Here is a 12,237-nt window from a genome sequence, read left to right on the forward strand (position 1 = left end):
TATGTGGGGAAAAACTACTATTTGGGCACATGACAGGGCTCGGAAGGGAAGGAGTGCTATTTTGGGTGGAATAGATTGCGGACACAATATCACATTTGAAGAACCTCTGACATGCAAAAATAGCAGAAACCTACACAAGTGACCCTATTTTGGAAACTACACCACTTGAAGAACACCTCTGGGAGTATAGTGAGTATTTCTAACCCTCAGGCGATCCACAGACTTGTATAACATTGGGCCAAGTAAATTAAAAATTACCATTTTTTTCACTAAAATGTTGTTTCGTCCCTAAGTGTTTAATTTTCAAAAGGGCTAATAGGAGAAAACGAATTGTACAATTTGTTTCACAATTTCTCCTGTGTATGCCCATACCCCATATGTGGTCGAAGACTACTTTTTGAGGCACAGTGCAAAGCTCAGAAGTGAAGAAGCGCCAAATTGGGAGTGCAGATTTTGCTGGAATAGTTTGAAGATTTCATGTCACATTGGCAGAGCCCCTGAGGTGCCAGAACAGCAGGAACATCCATAAGTGATCCCACTTTACAAACTACACCCCTCAATGAATTAATTTAGGGATGCAGTGAGCATGTTGACACCACATGTGCCTCACAGAATTTTATACCATTGGGTGGTGAAGAAAGAATAATTACATTCTTACCAATAAAATGTTTTAGCCCCAAGTTTTTAATTGTTTTATATAGGAAATAGGAAAAAGTGGACTAGAGAATTAGTTGTGCAATTTCTCCTGAGTGCCCCAATACCCCACATGTAATCGGTAAATACTTTTAAGGCACAGTGCTAAACTCAGAAGGGACAGAGCACCATATTATACTGAAGATTTTGCTGGAATGGTTTTCGGGTGCCATGTCACATTGGCAGAGCCCCAAAGGTGCCAGAACAGCAGAACCCCCCCCTCCCCTCCATAAGTGACTCCATTTTACAAACTACACCTCTCTATGAATTCATTTGGGGTGCAGTGATCATATTGACATCACAGGTGTGTCACAGAATTTTATATTATTGGGTGGTGAATAAAAAATAATTACGTTTTTACCCCAAACATTTTGTTTTAACTCAAGATATTTCATTTTCACACTGGGAAATGGGTAAAAATGGCACCAAAATTTGTCACACAATTTCTGCTGAAAATGGCAATACTCCATATGTGGCTGTATAGTACTGCTTAGTCACACGCAGAGACTCTGGAGGGAAGAAGCGCTGTTTGACTCTTGGCAGAATAGTTTGTGCACTCCATATACCCCTAAGTGCCAGAAGAGCAGAGTCTCCTGTCAAGTAACCACATTTTGAAAATTATACCGCTCTGGGAAGTGATCTACAAGTATAGTGACAATTTTTACTCTACGGGTGTTTTCCAGAAACAAGCAGCAATGAATGTTGGTGAGTGAAAATTGCAAATCTGTCATTGTAGTGCCAAGTACACTCCAGTGCCCATACCTTGTGCCCAGCTCATGCTTCTGGAGACACACACCCCATAAATTAAGCAGGCTCCCATCACTACAGAAATGCCAAATGTGGAGGTTAAATGCGATTTAGGCACATTGGATTTGGGAGCACGGATTTTTCTGGATTTCTTTTTGGGTTAGTGGTGGACCTGAGTGGGGACTATTTTTTGTGGGTTGAGTTGAAGCTTTAATTGGTAGTATTTTATCCTGTGCTCTATGCTGAGTATTTACATTGGGGTTTCAATCTACATCTCCGAAATACGTCATTCAGATGAAACCCCCAACTGATCCATTCATTATTGAGGCAGCATGGTTACTCTGTACTTTGTCTGGCCTCTGTTTAGAGATATCCATTTTTTTAAAAGTTGCACAAAACTTTGATCACGCATTTGTGCACGCCTAAAAGGAACGGACACCAAGGGATCACAGGTCAGAGCCGAGAGTTCAAAATTATTCCATTTGCGTCTTTACAGTGAATGTTCCATCTGGAATTTTGTCTGAATACATTTGAGTTTTACACCTAAACCCCAGTGTTAAGGCCCCGTCACACATAACGAGATCGCTGATACGTCACGTTTTTTGTGACGCAATAGCGATCTCGCTAGCTATCTCGTTATGTCTGACAGGTAGCAACGATCAGGCCCCTGCTGTGAGATCGCTGATCGTTACAAAGCTTCCTGGACCATTCCTGGGTCGTTGCGCTCCCGCTGGGCAGTGTGCATCGCTGTATTTGACACCTTATCAATGACCTCGTTAGCGATTCAGAACTGAGACACGTAGGCGTGCATAAATTGGACTTTTCCGCGCCCCTCGTACCTGATTGGTGGTCGCTACTGCGTCCTTGTTTTTCGGATCCCCCCAGCGTTCTCCGGCTGTGACTCCACTTTGAAGAAATCAGACATCTTTAGCGAGGTAGGTATTGTTTGGGGTCTCAAATGAGTTTCCATTTTTAATTCATTTATAGGACATCTACCAATTATCTGCTATCCTTGCTCTTCAGGGAGGGAAGGCTTGGCTTCTATCTGTGTATATATATATATATATATATATATATATATATATATATATATATATATATATATATATATATATATATATATATATATATATATATATATATGCTTTTGCATGGGCAAATATTTTAGGGGTCTCGTGCACACACATCCACACAGCACGTTTTCTGACACGCTGTCCTGGCCAACCGCTTCAGAGTTTTTCACACGCCAATTAACATGAAGCTTAAATCAATAGACTCTGTTGTTTTGGCCTGTTGCACGCTTCACAACTTTCTTCATCGACGTGGTGCAATTACGTACTGTCCGCCTGGCTTCGTGGACTCTGTGGACATAGCCAATGGGGAAATGGAGCTTGGTGAATGGCGTGCAAACGATCCTGCAATTGCAGGCCTTCAACCAGTGGGACATGGCAGAAACACCCATGATGCGAAGACCTGCCGCGACAACTACTGCCAGTATTTTAACGGTCCTGGTGCTGTTCTTTGGCAGCATCAGAACCTATAGTGGGCAGCTACTCATGTTTCTACACTACTGACATTTCTATACTGATGTGTCTAATAAACTGTGTGTTCTACTATGCAAAAGCTTTGTTTCTCATTCTTTCAGTAGTAGCAGTAGTCACCGCAGTAAGCAGTTTATATATATATATATATATATATATATATATATAATATATATATGTATACACATATGTATACAGATACATACATACACACACGCATATACATTCGTGTACTCGTATGTAAACAGAATCATCCATGTACTCATACATATTTTTAAGTACATAAATATATACACACACTCATATACACATACGTATACAGATAACTATATATACACATACATACAGATATGCATACACATAAATGGCCATTTACATCTCTATATATATATTCATATAAATATATGGACATCCATACATCTGTACAGGAACAATGCACACACCAGTGTTCCCGTCTGACCGGAGACGCAGTAGCAATGTTAAACCAAGGCCGCCCAATCAGAACACAGTAGCGTCCACCAATCAGAGATGAGGGGGAGCGGAAAAGTGATTTTATGCACGCCTTTGTGACACAGTACAGTCCCTATCAAGGTGTGGATCGTTGAAATAGCTGCTGTGTGAAAGCGTCACAATGACCGCCAAGATCGTTAGTTAGATGGCTGGGGCGGGGGCAAAATCGTTGGGAAGTTCTGCATGTTTGACAGCTCCCCAGCGATCACGAAACGACTTTCCAGCGATCCCAAAACTGTGACGTACTAACGATCTCGCTAGCGATCTCGTTATGTGTGACAGGGTCTTTAGCGTTCAGTGTAGTCCACAAGATTGCCTTACTGCGAACTTTGGAAGACAGAATGAACAAATCAACAGCAGGTGAAGAATTGGTTTTATTTATTTATCTTTTGTGCCCTTCACCATGCGGTATAAATGATAAGGCTGCTTTATTCTTCAGATTGCTACGATTACAGCGATACCACATTTATATCAGGGTTTTTTTTGTTTGGCTCCTATCATACTAAAAATGCTTTTTTTTTTACAAAATAATTTTTTTTGCATCACCATATTTTGAAGGCTATAGTTTTTATTTTTCAGCTGACAGTCATTTGAGGACTTTTTTCTTGCAGGGTGAGTTTGAGTTTTTATTGGTATCATTTTTGGGCACGAAACCTTTTTTGATCGCATTCTATTCCACTTGTATGGAATTTGACACTGAGCCAGTCATGGCCAAAATTTGCGGACATGACTGGCCCGAGTTTCAGTACTGCTGTCTAGACCCTGGCTTAGACCTCATTCAGACATCCGTGAATCACGTACATGTTCTATTAATGTCTTTGACAGACATCAAAATTACCTGTATATGTCCATGGGTCCCTGAAAAATCACTGATGTCTGAACCTGGCCTTAGACTTTGCCTATTCACTGGGAAAAGTCACTTATTGTACAGAAGTTCCAACAGTATTGTCACTTTTCATAATAAACTTATCACTGGTTATATTAGAATTAGAAGTCATTGCCTCATCATCCGTATGAAGAAATGTAGAAGATTTGGCTGCAGCAATGACCTGTCCACCTATTTGCGTCACAGCTGCGTCCATTCAGTGGCTTCAATAGTGGTAATAGTGTAAGTGTTTTTGTGCATAAACATTTTATAGATGTGTGAAATACAAAGGGTGATTCCTATATAACTCTTGAATTTGAGATTGGATAAAAAAAAAGTCTATTAAAAAAAAAAAGTTTGTATTCAAGTTTTTAAACGAAAACTACAATGGCTGTGTGCCATCTACATTTTGTCTGAGCCTTCTGTCAGACTTGCACTATATGGGCAAATGCATTGGGACACCTATACATTACACTTACAGGAGCTTTTATGACATCCCATTCTAAAGCCACGCAGCTGTAAAAGTCTCCACTCCTCTGGGAAGAACTTCTACTAGACGTTTGTGTGTCTGGAAATTGTTGCCCAGTCATCCACATAAGCATTTGCAAGGTTAGACAATGATGTTGGATGAGAGGGTTTGGCTCACAATGCAATGCAAAGTGTGAAATGTGTGGCAAATCTGCAACATTTCGGCGATGATTCTGCTGTTGATTTTCAGCTGTGGAAATTCCACAGGCAATACATTTTCTTGTGATTTTACAATATAACATCTGTGCACAAAAATATACCTAAAAATAACATTTGTGAGCCTAGACCTACACGTGTTTTCAATGGAAACTGTTTCGAAACCTCAGTATTTCACTATTATAGAAGTAATACTAAGGCTTCTTTCACACAAGTTTATTCAGTATTTCATTTTTTTTGTCTGTATTTTGTAGCTACTCTAAATCTGAGGGTATTCACATGGCGTATAAAATCTGCACACATTTTAAAAACTTAAGCGACCACAACTTTTTCCAATTATCTCAGGTATAATGTATCAGTTTTTCCAAGTGTGTGTGTGTATATATAATATATATAGTAGTGTTCAAAATAATAGCAGTCCAATATGACCAGATTAATCACTGTTTTTGGTATAATTATATTACCACGTCAAACAATTTACCAGTTGGTGCAGTAGATTCTAAGAAAACCAACACACTCAGCATTCATGATCGGCATGTTTTTGAGTCTGTGTATTTGAATAATTCATTGAAAGGGGCTGTGTTTAAAATAATAGCAGTGTGGAGTTCAATTAGTGAGGTCAATCATTCTGTGAAGAACCAGGTGTGAATCAGGTGGCCCTTATTTAAGGGTGAAGCCAGCACATGTTTTACATGCATTTCTCCTTGAAAGCCTAAGAAATATGGGTTGTTTGAGACATTGTTCAGAAGAACAGCGTACTTTGATTAAAACGTTGATTGGAGAGGGTAAAACTTATAAAGAAGTGCAGACAATGATAGTCTGATCAGCTAAAATGATCTCCAATGCTTTAAAATGGAAAGCAAAACCAGAGACATGGAAGAAAACAGAAGACTGCCATTCAAATGGATCGAAGAATAGCGACAATGGCAAAGGCTCAGCCAATGATCAGCTCCAGGATGATCAAAGACAGTCTGAAGTTACCTGTGAGCACTGTGACAGTTAGAAGACGCCTATGTGAAGCTAATTTCTTAGCATGAAGTCCCACTGTTTAAAAAAAAAAAAAAAAAAAGACACATACTGAAGCCAATACAATTTGCCAAAGAACACATCAACTGGCCTAAAGAGAAATGGAAAAACATTTTGTGGACTGATGAAAGTAAAATTGTTCTTTTTGGGTCCAAGGGTCGCAAACAGTTCATCAGACGACCCCCAAACTTTGCATTCAAGCCACAGTACACTCTGAAGACGGTGAAGCATGGTGGTGCAAGCATCATGATATGGGCATGTTTCTCTTACTATGGTGCCAGACCTATTTACCGCATACCAGGGATTATGAACGAGTTTGCATATTTTAAAATACTTGAAGAGGTCATGTTGCCTTATGCTGAAGAGGCAATGCCCTTGAAATGGGTGTTTCAACAAGACAACGACCCTAAACACACCAGTAAACAAGCAAAATCTTGGTTCCAGTCCAACAAAATTGAGGTTATGGAGTGGTCAGGCAAATCCCTGGACCTTAATCCGATAGAGCACTTGTGGAGTGACAACAAAAATGCAGTTTCTGAGGCAAAGCGATCAAATGCCCAAAAATTGTGGGATGTAGTCAATGCATCCTGGGCTGGAATAACAGTTGACAGGTGCCAGAAGTTGGTTGCCTCTATGCAACATAGATGTGAAGCAGTTCTAAAAAACTGTGGTTATACAACTAAATATTGGTTTAGTGATTCACAGGAATGCTAAATCCTCAAAAAAAGTACACATTGTGAGTTTGTAAAGACACTACTATGTTTTAGAACAAATGTCTTTCTGGTAAGGTAAAACGTCCACAGTTGCGTTTTGTTAACATGTCTCCAGGATGTTCAGTGTTTCCACTGCGGAACAGATACCTTTCAACATGCACCGTATTTTTTAGAACAGCCTAATGTTCATTTTTTGTTATTTTCTGTAAAGTAGTTAAAAAATTATATACATTTATCCATGTTTTGTATTAGAAAACAGTGTGCAATGTTCCCAATGCATGGAAGTAAAAACTAGTGTAAAGATTTTGTGCTTTACTCATGTTTTTGAAAACACTGCTATTATTTTGAACACTACTGTATATGTGACCTCCATCCTGGTATATATGTCTGTCATCCTAGTATATACAGGTGCTTCTCACTTAATTAGAAAATCATCAAAAAGTTAATTTATTTCAATTCCTCAATACAAAAAGTGAAACCCATATAGTTATTACAGAGTGATCTATTTCAAGTGTTTATTTCTGTTAGTGTAGATGATAATGGCTTACAGCCAATGAAAACACAAAAGTCATTATCTCAGTAAATTAGAATAATTAGCAAAAAACACCTGCAAAGGCTTCCTACGCATTTAAAAAGGTCCCTTAGTCTGTTTCAGTAGGCTCCACAATCACGGTGAAAACTGCTGACTTGACAGATGTCCAGAAGGCAGTCATTGACACACTCCACAAGGAGGGTAAGCCACAAAAGGTCATTGCTAAAGAAGCTGGCTGTTCACACAGTGCTGTATTCAAGCATATTAATGGAAAGTTGAGTGGAAGGAAAAAGCGTGCTAGGAAAAGGTACACAAGCAACCGGAATATCCGCAGTCTTGAATGGATTAAGAAAAAGCCATTAAAAAATTTGGGGGAGATTCACAAGGAGTGGACTGCTGCTGGAGTCATTGCTTCAAGAGCCACCACACACAGACATATCCAGGACATGGGCTAAAAGTGTCGCATTCCTTGTGTCAAGCCACTCATGACCAATAGACAACGCCAGAAGCGTCTTACCCGGGCCAAGGAGAAAAAGACCTGGACTGTTGCTCAGTGGTCCAAGGTGTTGTTTTCATATAGTATAATGCACAGCCCATAGTACTCCATATAGTATAATGCACAACCCATAGTCATCCATGTAGCATAATGCACAGCAAAGTTATCCACACAGTAGTATGGCGACCGTGTACTCACTGATTTAAAAAAAAAAAAAAAAAAAAACTCTCCTCCCATTCGCTCTCATGCCACGCGGCATTCTCTTCTGAAGCCGGCTGCAGACTTAAGCATGCAAGTGATGGCAGCCAATGACATCACTGCCATGCACCTTCAGTCACATGCATGCCAATGTCAGTTGCTAGCTTCTGGCTGGCAGTGTGTATTGCCGCACACGGACCCGATGGGTCTGTGCGCCACAATACACTGTAGCTGACTGTGCGTCCGAGGATACACTTCCAGCTGAAGTATTTGCTGTCATCCGCTGGTCCCTCGCCTGCTGGGCCCAGTTGCAGTGGCAACCGCGGTAGGTACACTTTGTCCGTGGTAGTGATGTTTGTCTATCGTGATGGATCCATCCCATTCATGAATTCCATTTTTCTGTTCATAAACAGAATTCCCGGCACAAATGTGGACATAGCTCAATGTGCCCCAATTACGTATCTGTATTATGGATGCTGGCCACAGATTTGCAAAATAGGCCTTTAAAGAAAAAGTCCAAAGTACAGGGAAAAGCTGTAAATGAATGTTAATGAGTTTTTAATATATTATTTATATTTTTAATTTAACTCTTTAAGCACTTGAATTGCTTTTCCCCATAGTATTAAATAGCAATCTATCCTGCTAATGATCTTTGACATTACCTCTCTCCCTGCACCTGATGGGTTAATGTTCTAGAAAGATGCTGCATTCCTTCATTTCACTTACAGACTGTTAAGCAATGGCGCACATTCCTAAGGGCCTCCGAGTGTGTAACATGTATACGTCTCACTCAGGTGCCACATTTAATGAACTGCATGCTACTGCTTCGAATAAGGCTCTAGTCACTAGGCAGGTGCAGCAATTTTGGTTATAAAAGTTACCATGGTATTAAACTGTTTAAACCTATTATAGCAGCCAGATTGGTTTAATAACATTCCACTCATATTAAGTCCCCAAATTTCGACTACAATCCACGGTAATGCTTGTGCATGTGATTTTGATAAATCCTTTTGATTTACGGCCAGTTTAACATTTGAGTTAATATCCACGTGGAATGGATTTTTGTTAACATCTTGGTGACTTGATGGCATTTGTTACTTTAACCCCTTAACAACATTTGACGTACTAATACGCGTCTGTGCCCTGGGACTTAAGAGCCAGACCCGTATTAGTACGTCATGGCGATCGCGCGTGCACACAGGCTGTGCGGGCGCGATCGCCGCCGGGTGTCAGCTGATTGTCACAGCTGACACCCGATACTATGTGCAGGGAGCGGCCCTGCACCGCTCCCAGCACATTAACCCCCGCGATGCTGCGATCAAAGTCGATCGAAGTCGATTGCAGCATTGCGGGGGCAAGGGGAGGTGATCGCTGATACTCACCTCCTCTTCCGGCTTCCAGCGCTGTCTGACGCGGCTTCCCGGGTGTTGCCATGACGACCCGATGTCGTCATGACAACATCCAGGTCACCAGACAGCAGGAAGATTGTTTGGACATGCGCAGTGCATCTCCAAACAATCCTCTCCCTGTCCAGCGCTGACACCCTGCATGGCACAGGGATGGTTTGCATTCCTGTGCCATGCAGGCGATCAGAGAAAAAAAAAGTGAAAGTCCCATAGTGGGACAAAGTAATAAAGTATATAAACTTTCAGAAAGTGGAAAAAAAAAAAAAAAAATTGCAAAAACATTAAAAAAAAAAAAAGAAAAAAAATAATCCACCAAAAATAAAAATATAATGTACCCATCAATAAATATTATTATAAAAAAAACAAAAAACAAACAATAAAAGTACACATATTTGGTATCGCCACGTCCGGAACAACCTGACCTATAAAACTGTCCCACTAGTTAACCCCTTCAGTGAACACGGTAAAAAAAAAAAAAAAAAAAAAAAAAAAAACGAAGCAAAAAACAATGCTTTATCACCATACCGCCAAACAAAAAATGGAATAACACGCGATCAAAAAGACAACTATAAATAAAAATGGTACAGCTGAAAACGTCATCTCGTCCCGCAAAAAAGAAGCCGACATACAGCTCCATCAGCCGAAAAATAAAAAAGTTATAGCTCTCAGAATAAAGCTATGCTAAAAAATAATTTTTTCTATAAAATTGCTTTTATTATGTAAAAGTGCAAAACATAGAAAAACGATATAAATGTGGTACCACTGTAAACGTACTGACCCGAAGAATAAAGCTGCATTATCAATTTTACCACACGCGGAACAGAATAAAAAAAAACAAAAAAAACAATTCCTGAATTGTTGTTTTTTGTTTATTCTGCCTCCAAAAAATCGGAATAGAAAGCGACCAAAAAATGTCACGTGCGTGAAAATGGCACCAATAAAAACGTCAACTCATCCCGCAAAAAACGAGCCGTCACATGACTGTCTCCCAAAATCTGGAAAAATGCGTCTTTTAGTGTGTGACAGCTGTCAGTCATAAAAACCCCATATGATTCTGGTATTGCAGTAATCACACCGACCCGAAGAATAAAGTCGTCTAATCACTTATACCGCACGAGCAACGGCGTCAAAAATAAACTCTCGGGTTAGGGTTGGGCTAGGGTTAGGGCTGGGTTTGGGGTTAGGGTTGTGATGGGGTTGAGATTTTTTTCAAAAGTAAGAAAAAAAGATGACGATATGGCGACTAGTGTTGAGCGCAAGTGCTCGCTACTTGAGTTTGCATCGGGTGCTCTGGTATGCATTGAGTATCGTGGGTATTTGAGTGACGTGCTCGAGTCTCCGCCCCATATGCTTCGCGGCCAAAAAAACTTTACGGGGATTGCCTGCCATGCACGAGCGATCCCCGCATGTTTTTTTTTGGGTGTCTAATAACCGTGAAACATGCGGGGCAGGGACTCGAGCATGTCACTCGAGCACACGCAGTACATGGTGCATACCTGAGTCCCCGATGCAAACTCAAGTAGCGAGCACTTGCGCTCAAGACTAATGACAACTTATTCAACATGATGACCTAATGTTATCAAATTCTGTGTCGTACCTCTGGGTTCAAAATGTTCACTATACACCTTAATAAAATCCTTGAGGGGTATAGTTTCCAAAATGGGGTCACTTGTGGGGGAGCTCCACTGTTTAGGCACATCACGGGCTCTCCAGACGCGACATGGTGTCCACTAACAAATTGAATGGAAAATCGGCTCAAATTGTTAGCGGATACCATGTTGCATTTGGAAAGTCCCTGTGTGCCCAAACATTGGAGCTCCCCCACAAGTGACCCCATTTTGGAAACTAGACCCCCCAAGGCACCTATCTAGATGCATAGTGAGCACTTGGAACCCCCAGGTGCTTCACAAATTGATTCAGAAAAATGAAAAAGTGTTTTTTTTTTTCACCTTTTCATTTTTACGAATCAATTTGTGAAGCACCTGGGGGTTCCAAGTGCTCACTATGCATCTAGATAGGTGCCTAGTTTCCAAAATGGGGTCACTTGTGGGGGAGCTCCAATGTTTGGGCACACAGGGGCTCTCCAAACGCAACATGGTGTCCGCTAACAATTTGAGCCGATTTTCCATTCAATTTGTTAGCGGATACCATGTTGCATTTGGAGAGTCCCTGTGTGCCCAAACATTGGAGCTCCCCCACAAGTGACCCCATTTTGGAAACTAGACACCCCAAGGCACCTATCTAGATGCATAGTGAGCACTTGGAACCCCTAGGTGCTTCACAAACTGATTCTTAAAAATGAAAAAATGAAAAAAACAACACTTTTTCATTTTTACGAATCAATTTGTGAAGCACCTAGGGGTTCCAAGTGCTCACTATGCATCTAGATAGGTGCCTTGGGGGGTCTAGGTTCCAAAATGGGGTCACTTGTGGGGGAGCTCCAATGTTTGGGCACACAGGGGCTCTCCAAACGCAACATGGTGTCCGCTAACAATTTGAGCCGATTTTCCATTCAATTTGTTAGCGGATACCATGTTGCATTTGGAGAGTCCCTGTGTGCCCAAACATTGGAGCTCCCCCACAAGTGACCCCATTTTGGAAACTAGACCCCCCCAAGGCACCTATCTAGATGCATAGTGAGCACTTGGAACCCCTAGGTGCTTCACAAATTGATTCGTAAAAATGAAAAAGTGAAAAAAAAAACACTTTTTCATTTTTACGATTCAATTTGTGAAGCACCTGGGGGTTCCAAGTGCTCACTATGCATCTAGATAGGTGCCTTTGGGGGTCTAGTTTCCAAAATGGGGTCACTTGTGGGGGAGCTCC

The sequence above is a fragment of the Phyllobates terribilis genome, unplaced genomic scaffold (assembly GCF_046119375.1).
Source record: "Phyllobates terribilis strain yellow unplaced genomic scaffold, ASM4611937v1 Scaffold_5__5_contigs__length_657084704, whole genome shotgun sequence".
Taxonomy (NCBI): domain Eukaryota; kingdom Metazoa; phylum Chordata; class Amphibia; order Anura; family Dendrobatidae; genus Phyllobates; species Phyllobates terribilis.